We start from the raw sequence: 20,299 nt of genomic DNA, 5'->3' as shown, positions 1-20,299 counted from the left end.
GAGAAGGAGAAGGAGGAAGAGGAGGAGAAGGTGTAGGAAGAGGAGGAGGAGAAGAAGAGCAGGAGAAGGAGGAGGAGGAGGAGGAGGAAGAAGAGGAGGAGGAGGAGGAAAAAATTAAAACAGGGCATTGAAGATGAGCCCTCCAAAAATATCAGATAATTGGTATAAATGTTCTTTTCAGTCCCTTTTGGTGCTAAAGGTAAATAAATGACAGCTTTGCTGGCTGAAAAGAATTGCTGGCAGCTGAAAAGCAAAGAAGGAATCTCAAAGAGCAGTTCTCCAAACGGGACCAGCTCCTAAGCAAAAGCCTGTCACACTGAATTAGCTTGGCAAATTTATTTGCAATCCAAATAATGTGCTAGAGGTGCCAAAAAAAAGCTGCCTAAATCAGCTAGACTAGACTTAGCATAGTTAATGAGGCTTGAGGGTTAATTATGAAAACCCTCTTAGGAGGCCTTGCTAGAGAGATAGGAGAGGACCCATCAGGGTCTCCACAGAAAGTGACTGAGATTCTTAAGAGATAGGGACAGTTGGGTAGCAAATGGCCCTGTGGAGGTGCAGTACTGGGTCTCTATATGGCTGGGTACTACAGTTAGGCACACCAAAATGGTGATGGTAATTGATCCACAAATGGAATTTGTGATCCCCGGCCTCTTAGAATGCCCAAGTCAAGGACCTCACTCAAGGTGCCTGGTTCTGAGACCAAGGACCAGGGAAAGAAACGGCAGCTACCCTCAAGACTACCCCTGAAGAGCAACTAAAAACTTCACCTGTTAGTGGTTGGTCATTTCAATCCCAGCAAGCACTCCACCACTGAGCCACAACCCCAGCCAGTGGAGGTAGGAACTTTACAGCCCTTCTCTACTGAAAGCAGGCAGAGTAGGATTATTTCATACTTTTTTTCCTAAACAAAAAGTAAAAGGTGATGAAGCATATGGTACAATATCTGGAGAATCTTCCTTGATGATTGTAATTTAAGCAGAAAGAAATTTGTCAGTATATTGTTTCTTCAATTCTTTGAGGTAAAAATGTGTTATTACCTAATTCTCACTGTGGGAACTACCTTAAAATGTACAATTGTGGGTAATGTATATTGTGCCTCAAGCCACAAAAAAAGGGGATATTTGTTTTCCAGCAAAAGTAATTTCCTAACTTTGAACATGTCTCCTTATGAAAATTTAGCCACCTCCTAAAATTCCTGAAAGAGTCATGAATATCTGAATGTATTCGTAAAGTGAATATGAAGCTGTAACTGAAATGACCTATTTATACTTTTGTTCTCCAATTTGATCTTTGAGAACTCAGGCCACATTTTAAAAGTTCACAAGGAAACTGTCAAATATCAATTTTCTGGTGAGAGTTTTTAATGTTATAAGCTTATACACAGTTTTTATGTTTTTTAAAACATGTATTCAATTTTACCTCTTAAGAGTCTATAAATATTTATGTTAAAGTAAATAGTATCTCAAAAACCTCCATTTCCTAGAGAACTAGTAGAAATACTGCTTTGATTGAGGCTCTTCATGAAAAAATATTCAGAACTGCAGCTCCTTTGCCTAATAAGTCTCATTTTCTTATCTTACATTTGAATCTAGAATTTCTTCAAAACAATCTTATTTTATGATTATGTATCTCAACATCAGAATAAAAATGCAATATTCACAAAAGGGAAAATGTCAAGTAGAAACCTATTAGTACCTGAAAGTCTTGAATCAGGCTTGAAGGAAAGGAAGCATTTCTATAGAGATAGGTTTTTAAAACCTAACAGATTTTTTGGAGCAATTATGATAATATTTTTTTAAAATGGGGGATTACCAACACAATCTTTCTGGAACAAAATCTACATTCAAAAGATCAATGATCTCATATGAAGGGGACAGTACAAAAATAGACTCGCAAGTAAGGAATCCAAGTTACCTGCCGAGGCCTGAATTCTAAGGGGTTGCTGGGGTAAAGTCAGGATTTCTTCTTCTTCTTTCCAGGCAAACAGTGTTTACTCTGATGGTGCCAACATGGAAGATGATTTGAATCTCTCTGTTTGGAGTTAATTCCAGTATGTAGGGAGAGAATCAAAAGGAAGGGGAAAAAAAGAGAAACAATTCACAACCACCCACTCTGTCTTCACCAAGGTTTTATCTATGTTATCTGCCTTTAATCACGTTAGACCCACACAGCCCCCAAATGGGATAATGTGATCTAAGTGTTTCATTAATAAGTGTGCAGATCATAGCAAAAACATTTAAATACATGTTTGGTGCTGACAACAAATATCAAATATAGTAGGAAGAGCTATCTATGTAAATGAGCATGAAATCAGGGATTGGAAACTTCATATTAGAAAAAAAAAGAAAAAAGATAAAAGCAAAATAAAGATTTCAGAGGGTCTGTCTGAATCTCAGGTTGTGCATCTGCACTCAGTCCCATAGATTAGGGCATTTGTTCCCTGCAGTGGGGACAATGAAACCCAAGGCAGTGCAGAGGAGAACTATCTTGAGCACAGTAGCCCCCACCTACCGTCACAGCACTCTGTTCAGTATTTCTATATCTACTGCTAATGGAAATGACCTTCAGTATGTATGTATGCATGAGTGTATGCCATGTCCCCTGATTACAGGATATAGGATCTGAGGAGGAAGGATTTTATCTCTCAGGAATGCCATTGGATCTTCAACAGCCAGGACAATGAGACAATGATTAGGACAGAGTAGGTAGAATATTTGCTGACTGAATCAATGGATTCTGGAGAAATCCAGAATCACTCCATAGTGGAGAGAGGCACTCCATACTGCCAAAAGAGATGTGAAACCCATTTTTAAAATCCTGATTTATATGTGAAATTAAGATAAGGCAAGACTGGTTGCTGACAGAAAATACCCTTGCAGCTCTTTTGCATAACAGGCTAAATACAGGTTTTGAATATCATAGATGGTGTGAAGAGTGGGTTAAAGTGGGAAAAAAGGTGAAATGAGAGAATTGTATGCTATCTAAAGTTAGAACTCATTCGATGTGATAGTCAGCTTTGTGTTGCTATGACTAAAACACAAGACAGAAATGATTTAGAGGAGGAAATATTTATTTTGGCTCACAGGTTCAATCCATGATCAGCTGACTACATCACTCTGGGATCAAAATGAGGCAGAACATCATGGTGGTAGAAGATCTTGGAGTAACTCTGCTTCACTCATAGCATCCAGGAAGCACAGACAGAGAAGAAGCCAGAGGGAATAAGATGTGATTCCCATGGAACATAAGACATACTTCCTCCAACATTGACCCACCTGCCTACAGTTACCATTCAGTCAATTCAAATGGGGGAGGGACTGATGAGGTTACTCCTGTCATAATCTTATAATTTCACCTTCTGCATTAACACAGGAGCATCTGGCAGGAACAGCTCACATTCAAACTGTCACAATCAAATTATAAGTTGCTGATGTTCTAGGAAGGCAAGACCAACCAATAACCATTGCCTCTTCTCACTGTTTGACATGGGGAACTTACTTCAGTTACTCTGTTAAACAATTGCAAGACAAAGGGTTGTTTTTCTGGGTAAATTGCTCAATTTTGATGAAGAAATCTACCTGCACTGACATTTTCAAGGTGTGTACTAAATGTTAGTAGGACATGTCTAGGTCTTAAGACATTTGTAGCCATAATACTACAATGCCCTATTTTTTTTAAAATTTGTTATATATGACAACAGAATGCATTCAATTCATATTACACATATAGAGCATAATTTTTCATATCTAGGTTGTACACAAAGTCACATCCTTCATGTCTTCATATATGTACTTAGGGTAATGATGACCATCGCATCCACCGTCTTTCATACCCCTGTGCCCCCTTCCTTCCCCTCCCACCCCTTTTCCCCTTTTCCCTATCTAGAGTTTATTTAATCCTCCCATCCCCTCCCCTCAGCATATTACAAATCAGCATCCTTAAATCAGAGAAATAATTCAATGTTTGTTTTTTGGGGATTGGTTAATTTCACTTAGCATTATATTCTCCAGCTCCATCCATTTACCTACAAATGCCATGATTTTATTCTCTTTTATTGCTGAGTGATATTCCATTGTGCATATATACCACATTTTCATTATCCATTTATCTACCGAAGGGCATCTAGGTTGGTTCCACAGTTTAGCTATTATGAATTGTGCTGTTATAAACATTGATGTGGCTGTGACCCTATAGTGTGCTGTTTTTAAGTCCTTTGGGTATAGACTGAGAAGTGGGATAGCTGGGTCAAATAGAGGTTCCATTCCCAGTTTTCCAAGGATTCTCCATACTGCTTTCTATATTGGCTACACCAATTTATAGTCCCACCAGCAATACAAAAGACAACTCTAGATTACCCCTAAGTCAGAATTTTCTTACAGGTAAACTGGTTAATCTCCTTTTCAAATGATATGTCCTGATAAACAGCAAAATAAAAAACATTAAAATCATTGTAAGACACTTATTTAAAAAATCATACTGTTAATGACTTTGTAGGAAACTTCCATGTTCTAATACATAATATCACGAAATGAGAGTGTTAGGGATAATGTTTCCTTTCTATACTTTTTAGTATTTTTAAAATATTTCCCCCAAAAAACATTATTTTTGAAAGAATGATTCAAACTGTTTTATTAAAATTTTATTACTGTTTTATTAAAGTTTTGACTCATGTCTTTTGCTGATTGAAGGTAATAATAAACAGTTCTTTATAAGTTCTCATTAACATTGCCTAATTTCAGCAAACTATTTCTTTTGTTGTTCTTTGTCATGTATTATGCACTGTTTCATAATCTCATCAACAGTGGGTAAATAAAATCTATTTCTTTCAATACAATGTTCTTCTTAAATGCTTTTAGTTTTAATTGCAATATTTTTCATATTCGATTTGCTTAAGCCACATATTTTGCACTCAAGCAGATGTTCAAGAAATAAATATTCATATCAAGTTTATGTGGCTCATAATTCCATGTATTACAGATTGCTTCAGATGAGTCTACAGATTTAAATTTCTCACTTAAAAAGACACCCAGAATATTTAAAGTAAATTTACACATATAATAAAGATGTACAGTCATTTTAACAACCTCTGCACTGTCAATCACTGATAGGAAAATATAACCTGATGTGCTCTGAATTTATTCTAACAGGCTACAATTCTGTGCTAGAACAGGCTTTTCCCTAGCATGTCATCTACCATCAATGTGGGTTTATTCCTAGATGCTTGGTCCTTTGTGAGGTAAGAATGTAGCACAAAAGTATGTGTCTGTCTCCTCTTAGCAGTTAGGTGTAGAGCTCAATTTGAAGCAGGTCAATCTAAGTTAATGACATGATGGTTCTCAAATATGTTATAAATAGAATATGAACTCACAAGATTAAAATTTAGTCCATTAATTCCCAACTCTTCAATTCTTCAAATATTTCAATAAAATTGACACAGGTCCATTAATCTAAATTGGAAACTTTCATCAAGAGCTTATTGTATGATCTATTATCATTAATGTTGATGAATATTTTCACCAATTGTTCGATTACTTCTCAAAATAATAGAACTCTAAAAACAATTACTTTAAAGTTACCAGGAATGATAGATTTTTTTGTTCAATTTAAGATTTTATGGGTGTCCCATATTAGATAATGAGATATAATGGGCTAAAGTAAACCAAAGGACATGTTGTTTCTATGCGCTGAAATGCCATCCTCTCTGTGTTGACATATTTATTTTAATCATAATTAGCACTCAATGAGCACTAAACTAGGTAGAAGGCATATTTAAAGTGTTTTCTGACTAATATCTCATTAAGTCCTCATGAGACAGACTCTCTCCTTATTCCCATTTTATAGATTACAAAATAGAGGAGTAAGGAAGTAATGTACTGGGCAATGTTGGAATTTTAACTCAGGAAGACTGCTTTCTATTAACCATTATTCTATACTTTAACATAAACTATAACTTTAGAAGTAGCCAAAACACATTTCTATTTCTCTGCTTTCCTTGCTTCCTAAATAGTCTCATTTTTGCTGGTAATAAGGTTATGCATTAGTCAGCTTTCTGTTGGTGTGACCTAATACCTGAGATAATCAATTTAAAATAAGGAAAGGTTTATTTAAGCTCACAGTTTCAGAGATTTCAGTGCATAGTTGATTGGCCCTTTTGCTGTGGGCCTACAGCATCATTGTACAAAATGGCAGGAATGCATGGCCAAGGACAATGTTCAACTCCAGGCAGCCAGGAAGCAAGAGAAACAGAAGGGAACCAGAGTCCAAATATCCCCATCAAGGGTGTGCCACCAAGGGACTAACTTCCTTCCACTAGCCAACCCCCCACCTCTCAGTAGTTCCATGGACTGTGGACAAAGCCTTTAATACATGGGCCTTTGAAGATGTTCTAGATCCAAACTATAGCAGAGTTTTGTGCACTATCAAAACAGAGTCCAGTCCAAGGCTTCCTTATCAGCTATAGGAAATATATTTTCATATTTCTATTAACAAATTGTTATCAAACACTTACACTGCAGCACTCTAGGTTCTCATTTTTGATTTTCCATGAAATTTCTCCTCCTCAAGGACCCTAAGAGATGGGCAAAGGGTTCTCTATTATTAGTACAACAGCAAAACTTTCAATAGAACTCACTCAAAATATGCAGTCTCCAAATTGAATTTGTTAAGAAAACTAAAACATTTTAAAATGTTTTTTGTTTTGTCCTCCAGGATGCACTGAGAGAAGAAAACAATCTTTTCTTTAACCAGGTACCTGCTAGATGCCTCATGACTTAAAACATGGTTCTCACCCAGCATCATCTCTACCATCCAGGAGCTTGTTGGAAATGTAGAATCTCAGGCCATACCCCAGATCTACTGAATTATAAACAGCATCTTAGCACCAATCCCCAAGAAATGTACATAAGCAATAAAGCTTAAGTACTATAAGCAGAGAACCATAGTATGAGGCTGTACTCCCAGTTTCATAATTCAGAGCCACCATATTTCCCAGCATAGACACCACCTGATGCCACGCAGACAGACAGAAGTTAGCACCATCAACCTGCTTAAGCTCATCCTTATTCTGCCAGGTCAGAAGAGGCCTGTCTGCCTGCCTATTATAAGGTGCACAGTTGAAAATAGATCTGTGCCAAAAGATCTGACTAAACTATAAGTTAAAGATTCTCCTTTTATATAAAGACAATGAGAATCCATTAAGGACTCTATGATCATATTGATCAAATTCTACAAGCACACAATAAACCCAAAGACCACATTGCATTTTCAAAAACTCACTCTGGCTGTATGTAGAGTATGGAATGAATGATAGGGGGGCAAGCTTGGAATTAGGGTGATGAATTAGTGCAGCAAAGAGGTGTTGGTGGCCTGAGGGAGCAGTAGCAGGAAGAGCATAAAGACAGAGGAATTCAAAAGCATTTCCAAAGGTAGCTTGTCAGGTCTCAGAGATTGAGATGTGAACAGTGTGAGGAAGTAAAGGCTACTTTTCTTGCCAAAAACTATTTTTCTCTAAGAAAAATGACTTGAACTGAATAGTCAGAATGAACAGACAGATCAGCAAAACTACAGAAGCAAACTTAATGCCTTTGTATAACGGTGCATTAGTGGAAAGCTAACATTTAACCCATTAAGGAAAGGATGGATTGTTCAATGCATCATATTGAGATGAATGGTTAACTACTAAAGAAGTTGTCTCCTTGTCTTAAGCCAAAATGAGATTGAAGAGTTGCAGGTAAAAGCACTTTTTAAAAAATAGATGAAAGGTAAATTGATCTCTGGAAGAGAAAGCTATTGTAAAGCACAAGAGGAACAGATAAAAACCACAAAGGAAAAGATTGCCAAACGATGACTGAAGGTGAAAAACACTTGGATTGCAAACAACAAAAATCCATCTGGGGATAAAGAGGTCTTAATAAGTAAAAGAAATTTCACACTTCAAATTAAGATAGATGTTTCTGGAAGATGATTTGGCAATCTGTTATAGGTTAAGAAACATTCATTCTCTTTGACCCCAAAATTTTACTGTAGGAACTTACCTAAGACAATTAGAAGTATGTATAATGATTTATTAAGTCAAAGGGGGGTTCATTCAAGAAATTCAGAAATAAAAATTTTAAAAAACAAATGATTAATAGTAGGAAGGTGGTTAAGCAAATTATTATTACACATTTAAAAATTGGCAGCCATTTCTAAATCATATTTTTCAAGGCATATTTAATAACAGCATATATAATAAAATACATTTTAAAAGACTTCCAATATCTATTAAATGCCAACTCTCTGTACTGTTCTGTAGTATAATAGTAGCATATTTTATTTTATATATAAGAAAGATCCATATGAATTCCAACATTGTAAAAACTATATATAGCCATTAAAAATTTTATGTAGAAGTCCAGGTACGGTGGTGCATACCTGTAACTGCAGATACTTGGGAGATTAAGGCATGAGGATTACAAGTTCAAGGTCAGTCTCAGCAATTTAGCAAGATCCTGTTTCAAATAAAGAGAGCTGAGGATTTAGCTCACTGTTAGACTGCCTCTAGGACCATTCCCCAGTAACCACAAACACACACATGAGCACATACACAAATTTATGCAGAAAAAAAAAACAATGAGATGCTAACAATGAGGATACCAGCCTGATGAGATATTCATTAACGTTTTCTTATTTATCATTATGCTCTCCAACTTTCTATAATGAGCATGTGCTACATATTTTTCAAATAATCTTAATTTTCACCCCAAACAAAGGGAAAGTAACTTTATTTAGGTACCTTTAGTTTGAAGGAGACAGGCTGACATTTTCAAGACAAATTGACTTGTTGAAAAAGAATGAAGATATAATTACCAAAACAACAAAAATAGTCTTTTTTATTAGACATGGCAGAATAAAAGTCCCTGCTCCTCCTGTCAAAGCCTCTCAGGGAGGTCACCAGGCTCCTTCCCTCCCAACTGGGCACCTTAGGGTCCGTGTTTGAGTAGGGCTTTGAGGTGCACCTTGACCTTCTCACATCAGGGTCAAAGGCTCAGAGTCAAGCACTTCAGGTGTCCTTTGTCAGATGGTAAATGATATGAAATAGTTTAATTTGGGCTTTTGAATAAATGGCTTTATAACAGCTAATTCTGTACTATGGACAAATTTGTCTTATTTCTTCAGAAGAAACCTTAACTAAACTGACTCACTATGGAAAAATGTAGAAAGTCTACAGTTTTACCAAACAGAATCTTACAAAATTCAAGGACTGGGATGACCCTGTGGAATTAAAGTTTTAATTTTATGATTAACAATTTGATGTTTATATTTCCTTGCCCACGACCTGACAGCTGGAGTCACCATGAGCTACTTAAAATGAACTTACTGTGCAGACACTTGATTGTGTCACTGCCCCCTCTTCCAATACAGGGTTATTAACACCATTGCACACATTTGGATACCAAGGACAGGACAGAATTAATGAGTTGTCAAACGTCACACAAGTGGCAGATAGGATGGCACTCTGAGCCCCATGGACCTCATGTTCTGCGTTCTTCAGAAACCCTAAGCACATGATAGTCACCACTCAGGGAGTATTACTATGTGCCGGACACAGTGCTCATCATGTGTTTTTTTTTTCCCCTAATCCTCATCTAATCCTTCAACCTGCTATGCTGATCTTTATTTATTGATGAGAAAGTTCAAATATGGTGAAAGTAAGCAATTATCCTAATCTCATTCAACTAACAGATGCCAAGATGAGACAACTTCTACATATCATGTGTGAAAAATCCCAACATTTTTAAAGTTTCCCCAGAAGTTTGTTGCTTCAGGAAACAATGATACCACTACACATGTGCAAGTTACAGGCTGCTGTAACATGCACAATTACAGCCTCTTCAAGCTAATTCAGAATTTCCACATATTCTCCCCAAGTCTATTTGCCTTCAGTAAAACATACATTAATCCTGCTCTCAGACATAAAATGTCAGTTTTTCTGCATTGGAGTATGACATACACTATGAATCACTGTTTACATATGATGAGACTTGCACTATAGTTCATCCCAGGGTAATCAAGTGTGTTTCTAATATTTATTGACATCCTGGTTCAGGATTTATTTGGTTTTATAACATTTCTTCTTTGACACTAAAATAAACCTGAGTCAGACCTGAAAGTAGCATTCATTAAAGTGACATTTTAATTTTAATTTTTTTAGTGGTCATGAGAGAGGAGGTGAAGCATAAAAAGTTGTAGATAAAAGCAATTTTAATAATGAGTTTTATTTAATCAAATACATCTAAAATATCATTTTGGCTATCAGCAATACAAAAATATTAGTGAATTAATTTTCTTTTTCATACAAAGCCCTCAAAATCTACTATGTATTTCATACTTATAACACACTTCCATTCAGATGGGCGACATTCCAAGTGCTCAATGGCTATATATGGCTAGTGTCCACTGTACATTTTACAAAGTTGTTCTGAGAATAGGTAGATATTGAGGAAATAACTTCAGTGATGGATTGGAGTGTTAATCTAATATTTGCTCCATTGAATTTCACTGAAACAATACTTTATCTTTCAGCCTCAGTCTTCAAAAATGTTGATAAACTCCCATGAGATCCCCTGAGACCCAGCAGTCACTTGATTCTTACTTAGTATTCTGAGATAGGCTTAGGAAGGCAAAAAGTTACAATGTAAAAAGTAGTAGAAATGCATTTAATAAATTAGTATGCTATCTCAAAAACATATCAACCCAAACATCCAATAGTAAAGTGATGGTTCAAATACATTTTTTAAAGAAAAAATAATTTATTTTAAAAATAATATTTATAAAAGCAGGCTTTCTAACTGGAAGTAACAAAGTAAAAAAAATTACAACTCATTTTTCTTGAAACAGTACTTACTAAGAGCCTAGTAAAATGTATTTCTGTTTTGCTCACATGATCCTGCCATCCAATGGTGAGCCCTGCTGGCTCACATGATTCTGCATATTTATAGAGCTGGGGGTGGTTTGACAGTTATGACAGTTTAATGGTTGAATGGTTTGATAGTTGGCTGGGGTGCTTTCTGATTGGTGGGTAAGGATCATGTGAAGCCAGCAGGGCTAGTCTGATTGGTGGGTAAGGATCATGTGAGCCAGCAGAGATCACCATTGGATGTCAGGATCATGTGAGCCAGCAGGGCTCATCATTGTATGGTTCTTCTTGGGGGATGGGGAAGTAAGTCTTTGGAGCCGAGGCGACTCCCAACATTTCTTCTGTGAAGTATCTGTTCAGTTTACATATTTAATGCAATTCCTATTTAAATGCCAATGACATTCTTCATAGAAATAGAAAAAGCAATCATAAAATTCATTTGAAAAAAATAGAGACCCAGAATAGCCAAAGCAATCCTTAGGAAGAAGAGTGGAGCAGGTGGTTTCACAATACTAGATCTTAAACTACATTACAGAGCTATAGTAACAAAAATGATATGGTAATGGCACCAAAACAGACATGTAGATCAATGGTACAAAATAAAAGACTAATACAAAAACCCACACAAATACAGGACAAAGTTGCCAAAAACATTCACTGGAGAAAAGATAGCCTATTAAAAAAATGGTGCTCGCAAAACTGGAAATCCATATGTAGCAAAATGAAATTAAACCCCTCTCTCTCACCCTGCACAAAAACCAACTCAAAGTTGATCAAAGACTTAGGCACTAGAACAGAGACCCTGTGCCTAATAGAAAAAAAAGTAGGCCCAAATCTTCACCATGTTGGCCTAGCATCTGACTTCCTTAACAAGACCCCAAGAAGTAAAATCACGAATAAATGGAACGGATTCAAACTCAAAACCTTCTTCTCAGCAAATGAAACAATAATGTGATGAGAGAGCCTATAGATTGGGAGAAAATCTTTACCACATGAAACTCAGATAAAGCATTAATCTCTAGGATATATAAAGAACTCAAAAAATTTAACATCAAAAAAAATCAAATACATTTATAAGTCTAATCAGTGCATTATTAAGCACTATTTAGCAAACAAACATGCATATTATGGATAAGGTAACAATGGAAATTAACAATATAAAAATAACTGTTAAGCACATAAGTATACAAGTTTCCAAACTGATACTTCAATATAGTGGCGATTTTATTATATAGCTCAGTGGAAGAGTACTTGTCNGGAAGAGGAGGAGGAGGAGGAGAAGAAGCCAAAGGCTGGTGGAACATTCTCAAATGTTTTATCTTTGAATGGTCTCTGTCCAGGAGAAATTCCAGATGAAACTTTTATACATGCTGCAAGGGAAAAGCATCAAATGGCTCTGGAATTGGGAGATTTCACTGCTCGTGACAATGAGCCTGGTTAAGGCTGCCTCCTTAAGATGGAAATGATACCAGCGATGGTAAAGATAATGATGAGAAGTGCCCTGTAGTTTTTTGGTTTTTTTTCTGTGAAAGAAAAGTCACAAAGACAAAAACTTGCCAAGGACATAGGTATTGAGGGGAATGACGAAGATGTTTTAGTAACTGGAGAGCAGGACAAAGAGCTCAGCAGATGGGAACAGGAGGAGGTAAGAAAAGGAATTACTATCCCTCAGGTTCAAGTGAGTCATCCCGCAGAAGTGAGTATGTACTAGCAGAACAATTACCAGGCAATGCCTGATGGTTCATCCTATGGAATTCCTTATAGTTACATGACCTATGGATGGTCAGATGCCAAAACTCAAAAAACAGATAATCTAGCCCCTTTTAAAACTCCCAGTAATGAGATGACTCCTGTTACTATTGATTTGGTAAAGAAACAGCTGTGAAGACATAGCTCAGTGGAAGAGTACTTATCTAGCTTGTTCAGAGGCTCTGGGTTTAATCTCCAGCATTGCCAAAAAAGAAAAAGAAAAATATATTGAATATGTTCCTATCATTTTAAATGGACTCCATGAAAGAATTGCACAAAACAAATCAACAGCAGCATAGAAAGCATCTGCAAGCCGAATGGATTCTTCCAGGGCTATTGAAAGATTAGGAGGGTCTTCTGGGGGTATTGGTGAATGGTGTGAATTTTTGCAAGAAATGCGAGGGTATGTCCAAGACTTGCTTGAGTGTTTCAGTGAACAGGTGTCACTGATTAATGAACTTGAATCAGCAATACATCAGCTGTACAACAACGAGCTTCCTGCCTTCCTGTCCAAAGACGTCAAGATTTTCTGCAACTTGTATTTGGGGTAAAAATGGGAGTTCATAACCCACTTGAATCAAATGTATGAAAGATGATATGTCATGAGCTTTGTAATGTTTTGAACAACCAATTAAAAAAAAAAGATGAATTGTGGGAGTTTTCAAGCCATTCAAATAAAGCACCCATCACACCAAATCTTGATGTTTTGGGGAATGATTGGGCACTGTATCAAAAGCATGCCAAATGTCAGATTACAGAGCAGGAGGCCAGGAAGACCCATCATAGACAAGCCAGAAGACGGCAGATCACCTTAAAGGCCTTTCTAGTAATGATAAAGAAACTTCTACAGATATTACTAATTTCAATCTGTCAGAGTCCAGCAAGGCTTTCTGTAGATGTCCTTGAGGGTTTCTATTTAATTGACTGCATTAAATCACAATGTAAAGCGTGGTGTTAAAATACTACATGTCCTACACAGACACATTGGCCTTTGTTTGCCAAAGCTGTTCAACCTCTCATCAGATTGCAGCTCCTCACATGGACTCCTCTTGAGAATATAGTTTTGCTCTTCAGTGAAGCTATTAGGAAATTTTATTCCGTGGTATGGCATTTTCTCAAATAAAACTCTTCAGGAGTTATCAATGGACGGTTTATTAAATAGATACATTCTCATGGCTTTTCAGAACTTAGAATATGGAGATGACAGCATCAAAAAAGCCCAAAATGTAATCAACTGTTTCCCAAAACCATGGTTTATGGAATCTGAGAGTAGAAAGAACTATTTCTCTGTTAGAAAACTTCTGCCAAGGGGCTGAGGTTGTGGCTCAGTGGTAGACTGCTTGCCTCATACGTGTGAGGCACTTGGTTCAATCCTCAGCACCATATAAAAATAAACAAAATAAAGGTATTGTGTCCATCTGTAACTAAAATATTTTAAAAAAAGAAAAGAGAACTTCTGCCAATACCTAGCAGATACAATTTATAGGAATAGTATTGGGTGCTCTAATGTGGATAAAAGAAATGCAAGGGAAAATGTAAAACTTATTGCAAGTATTCAAGCTTTGAATCATGCTATGTCTGCTGTAAGTGACCACGATGTGAAAGAATTTAAATCTTTGATTGAAGGAAAATAGACCTATGAGATTGAAAAGCCTATCTGCTTTAATATTATTCCCATAATTTAGTATATACGCAAAGTTATACTATCAAATACTGATTTTTATTTTAATGCAAAAAACATTATATTCATATATTCAAAAAAAGAAGATGCAGACTAGCTGATTCGATTTAACAAGACCCAATAATCTGCTATCTGTAAGAAACTCACCTCATTGGAAGATATATACAGATTAAAAGTGAAAGGATGGAAAGTTATGTTCTAAGAATGTGGACTCCTAAAGCAAGTACTAGTAGCTACAGTCACACCTAATAGAACAGACTTCAAACAAAAACCAGAAGACACAAAGAAAGTCACCACATATTGGTAAAGGGAGGAATTCATCAGGAAAATATAATAGTTGTTATAAATATATACCAAAAATTAGAGCTCCCAATTTTACTAAAACAAACACTATTAAAGGGAGAGTTGAATTCTAGTATAATTGTAGTGGGTGATTTCAATACCCAATATAGATTGATTATCCAATTCCCCCCAATCAAAAAAGAAACAGTTAAATTATGTGATAGATAAAATGGATTTAACAGACTTCTGCAGAACACTCCATTTAATAGTTGCAGAATATACATTCTTTTCATCAGAATATAGAACATTTTCCAAAACAGACCATGTATTAGTCCATAAAGCAAATCTTAAATTCATAAAACCTTAAATAATTCCATGCATCTTATCAGATCACAATGGAATGAAACTAGAAATCAACAGCAAGAGAAACTACGAAAAATATACAAATGTGAATACTGAACAACACACTTTTGAATGAACAATGTGTTATTGAAGAAATGGGGGCGGGAACATGCCCAGAATCAAATGAAAATGAAAACATACCAGAATCTCTGGGTCACAGCAAAAACAGAACTTAAAAGACAAGTTCATAGCTATAAGTACCAATATTTAAAAAAAATATATTTCAAATAAATAACCTAATGATGCATCTCAAGGTCTTAGGGGAAAAAAAAACAAGAACAAACCAAATCTAACATCAGTAGGAAGAAAGAAAATCAGAACAAAAATAAACAAAACAGAGTAAAAAATTACAGTCTCAATGAAGCAAAGAGCCAGTTCTTTGAAAAGATAAAATTGGCAAAGCCTTAATTAAACTACTCAAAAGAACAAGACCTAAATAATAGGCAAAACGGGAGATCTTACAACAAACACAACTGAAATTCACAGGATCATTAGGAAATATTTTGAAAAACTATATGCCAACAAATTAGAAAATCCATAAGTAGAAAATTTTCTGGAGACATATGATCTTCCCAAACTGGACCAACTGGGATATGAAAACCTAAATAAATAAGTAATAAGTAATGAGACTGAAACAGCAATAAAAAGTCTCCCAACAAAGAAAACTCCAGAACCAGACAGACTCACTGCCGAATTTTATCAGATTCTTAATAAACTAATCCTCAAACCATTCCATAAAATAAAAAGGAAGGAATCCTTCCAAACTCATTCTATGAGACCAATATCAACCTGCTACAAAAGCTGGTAAGGACATATCAAAGATGAAAAAAGAAGAGAAAAGAAGAAAGGAGAAAGAGAAGACAATTTTACACCAATACCTTGTGAACAAAGATGTAAAGATTCTCAATAAAATACATGGAAGTCAAATTTAACCATACATTTAAAAGACTATGGACTACAATCAAGTTGGTTTTATTCCAGGAATACAAGGATGCTTGAATAGTGCATATCAATAAACATGATAGAGCACATAAATAGAATCAAGGATGATATCACATAATTATTTTAATAAATACAGAAGAGACTAAAATTCCACATTCCTTCATTCTAAAAGCCCTGAATGAGTTAGGCAGAAAAAGATTATACCTCAACATAATATATGCTATATATTAACATCATACCAAATGGCAGGGAGCATTTCCTTTATGATCAGCAACAAGACAAGGGTGTCTACTCTCACCTTCCTATTCAATATCATACTTTGAATTATAGCCAGGTCAATCAAGCAAGATAAAAAAATAAAATTGATTCAAACAGGAAAGTAATGAATCCCATATTCTTGTTTACAGATGATATGATTCTACACTTAGGAAATCCTGAAGTATTCACCAAGTATCTTAGAACTGATAAAATTTAGCAAAATAGCAGGATTAAAGAAAATCAACATATAAAATTTAATACCTCATTCATGCATCAATAATATACTAAGAAATCAGAGAAGTAATCCCATTCACACACAAAAAGAAATTACAATATCTAGGAACAAACCTTACCAAGGAAGTGAAAGAGCTCTACAATGAAAAATACAAAATGCTGAAAAATTTTGGAAAAAAATATTAGAAGATGGAAAGAGTTGACATGTTCATGAATTGGGAAGATTAATATTGTTAAAATAATACTAGTGAAAGAAATCTAAAATTCAGTGCAATACTCATCAAAATACTAATGATATGCTACACAGTACTAGAAATAATCCTAAAACTCATATGAAAGTACAAAATTACTCAATGGCCAAAGAAATTCTGAACAAATAGAGCAATGCTTCAGACATCACAATGCCTAATTTCAAAATATACTATAGATCGATGGTAAAAACCAATACATACACCAGAGGAATTAAACAATACCATATTTCACCATTGCAGATTTTATGACAATTTTTTTTGCAAAAAAAAAAAGTGGGGTGCAGCCATTATGTGAAACTTTTTTAAAAAAATATACCAGTATTACTTAAACATATTACTAAACTTTCTTTGCTGTAAGATTCAAATGCAAAGAACACTCATGAATATATGTTAATGTGTTGTTGACAATTATGCAGTGACTGGTAAACTCTTATCTACAGCCAAGTGATTCTCAACAAAGGTACAAAAAATACTTATTGAAGAAAAGATAAGCCTTTCAACAAAAGGTGCTGGAGAAGAGATCATTCACATGTAAAAGATTGTAAGGAGACCCATATCTCTCACCCTGTACAAAAATAAGCTCAAAGAGATGGAATACCTTAATGTAAGTCCTGAAACTTTGAAACTACAAGAAAACACCAGGGAAGTGCTTCAAGGTATTGTCACGGGTCAGGTACAGTGGCATACATCTATAATCCCAGCAGCCTGGTAGGCCGAGACAGGAGGATTACAAATTCAAGGCTAGCCTCAGCAATTTAGCAGATCCTATCTCAAAATGAAAAATAAAATGGGCTGGAGATGTAGCTCAGAGATTAAGTGCCCCAGGTTCAATCCGTGACTAGATAGATAGATAGATAGATAGATAAATGATAGATAAATAGGCAGAAGGAACAATTTCCTGAACAGGACTCCAATAGCTCAGGAACTAGAAATATTGACAAACGGGATTACAACAAATTAAAAAGCTTCTGCACAACAAAAGAAACAGAGTGAAGAAACAACCCATTAAATGAGAGAGAATATTTGCCAACTATTTATCTGACATAGGATTAATATCCAGAATATAAAAGAAAAAAAAAACTTCACAAAAGAACAAGTAACCCAATCAACAAATGCACAAATGACATGAACAGACACATCTCAATGGCCAATAAGTCTACAAAAAAGTCCTCAATACCTTTTGTCATCAGGAAAACATAAAACTGCACTGAGATTCCATTTTATTCCAGTTAGAATGGCTTTTACACACACACACACACACACACACACACACACACACCCCACATCTGACAAAGATGTGGAGAAAAAAGAAAACTAAATATATTGTTGGTGGGAATATAAATTGGTACATCCATTACAGAAAACAGTACAGAGGTTCCTCAAAAAACTAAAACTTGCATTATAAGATGATCCAGATAAGTGCATTCCTGGGTACTCATCTGAAGGAAATGAATTCAGCCTATAAAAGACATACCTGCATACTCATGTTTACTGCAACAGTATTCATGATAGCCAAGGTGCCCATCAATAGACACTTTGGCTTGAAAAGAAAATGTGGTACATATATACAAAGAACATTATTTAGCCATAAATAAGGGAACCATGTCATTTGCATGAAAATGAATGGAAATGCAGGACATCCTGTTTAGGGAAATCAGGCAGACACAGAAAGATGAGCATCACACATTTTCTCACATATGGAAACTTAGACCAGGGAGTAGAAGATGACTATTAGAGAAAGGGAGAAGGATCAGATGGGTGAAGACTGAAAGAAGGAAGGGCAAGACAGAGTAAAAGGAAGTAAAAGTTTTATAAAAGGAAGGGTAGACATACTCAAAGATGATAAATTTATATATGGTGATGTCATAGTGAAACTCATAAATGTGTACAAATATGTATTATAGTAAGATCATTTAAATAAATATGCAATTAAATCCATTTCATGCTTTGCTTTATTTTGTTGTCACAGTCATGTGTTATATGTAATCCACTGTATGACTTCAGTGAATATTTAGTAACTCCTGTCTACATTATCATTCTGAATACTTAGTATATATTTACAAGAGCCACTTGATTACACATGGTTTTGTTCTTCCTGATTTTAAATTTGTCTTTCCATATTTCCAATCATGTCTTTTCACATTTGGATTTTGCTCTTCAGGGAAAACTGATTTACTCCAATAATCCTTGTCTCCCCTAAAAACAAAAATATACCCAAACCTGAAAATTCCTCAAATAACAAAATAACTGGAGACATTTTTATTGGCCACAATTAGCAGCTTCCCAAAACATGGTATTCATCTCTTAACTTTCTCCTAGCCTTTCTACTAATCCAATTCTAATGTTTATCACATTTCAAATTTCTGATCCACTTAATTTTCTTTAATTCTTCAGACAATTGCTCGATTTGCAGAAAACAATGTTTTCTGGACCAGACTGACCCCTGAGAACTTGATGACTCACCATTTGAGATCCCCAATCTGATTATCACCAGCTCAGCATCTATGTCCCCAATTCCTCAACACTATCACTAGAGCCTAGAGAGGAGAATATTGAAGGACCAATAATCTCAACTCTCTACTTGGATCTCATTATGTCTCTGTGAGCTAGAGACCTCTGCCTAGCAAGAAGGTATAAGCAACCATTCCTACAATCCAACATCAATTGCAGACATCAGATTCCTGCAGGTTCTTCCTCTAAGCCAGCCTTGGTCTCACAGCCATGTCCTACATGAAGCCAGGAAGTCCAAAGAGGGTCTCCTGGGCTAACATCAAGGTGCCGACAAAACTGGGTTTCTTTCTAGATTTTTTTTTTTTAATGGAGAGAACCTTTTCTTTGCCTTTTCTTGCTTTTGGATGCCACCCTCATTCCTTGGCTTCCTTCTTCCATGTTCAAAGTCAGCAAGGGCAGGCCAAGTCCTTCTCCTATTGCTTCATTCCTATTCCCTCTCCCACACTTAAGAACTGCTGGGGTTAGACTGAGCCTACAGGGAAAATTCAAGATAACTCCCCCTCTTAACTTAAGTGACATCTGCCAAGTCCATTTTGCCATATAAGGTATTACCCTCACAGGGACCAGGGACCAAGACTTTGGACACCTTGGTGTAGGGGGTACATTATTCAGCTTTCCACAGACATGTATAAATACATATATGCAGATGTAAGGTGATTAATATACACTATTTTGTGACATCATGAGATTTTAAAAATATATGAGTTATAATTCCAATTGCACAAAAACCTTTTTATACCTACACATAATGTACTCACTCATATTTACAAACACATAATGAAAGAAGGAAGGTACATCCTTTGGCAAGACAGGAAAAGTCCCTCTGATGTTAGAGAATTTTCAGAGAGTGAAAAACTTAAAAATTTTGCTTGATATGATCTCATTTCTTAACACCAGAGTTTTATAATTATTATTATTTATACATCATGTTTAAATAAATATACAAAATCACATTTTAGAAATTATTACTATTAAAATCTAGTTTAAAAAAAATCCTACATGCACTATACCATGAATAAACATAAAAAACTCTGCACAAGAATTGGGTACAGCTATAAAATATGATTTGTGAATTTAAAAAGATACTTG

The 20,299-nt window shown here is 35.5% G+C and overlaps 1 pseudogene; it reads left to right on the top strand.

Moving 5' to 3' along the window:
- LOC107140801 overlaps positions 1–15,820 on the top strand; it is a 19,700-nt pseudogene extending 3,880 nt beyond the window's left edge.
- The last annotated feature ends 4,479 nt before the right edge of the window (positions 15,821–20,299 follow it).

The sequence above is a fragment of the Marmota marmota genome, unplaced genomic scaffold, assembly GCF_001458135.2.
Source record: "Marmota marmota marmota unplaced genomic scaffold, marMar, whole genome shotgun sequence".
NCBI lineage: Eukaryota > Metazoa > Chordata > Mammalia > Rodentia > Sciuridae > Marmota > Marmota marmota.
This window is presented reverse-complemented; position numbering and strand designations above follow the sequence as displayed.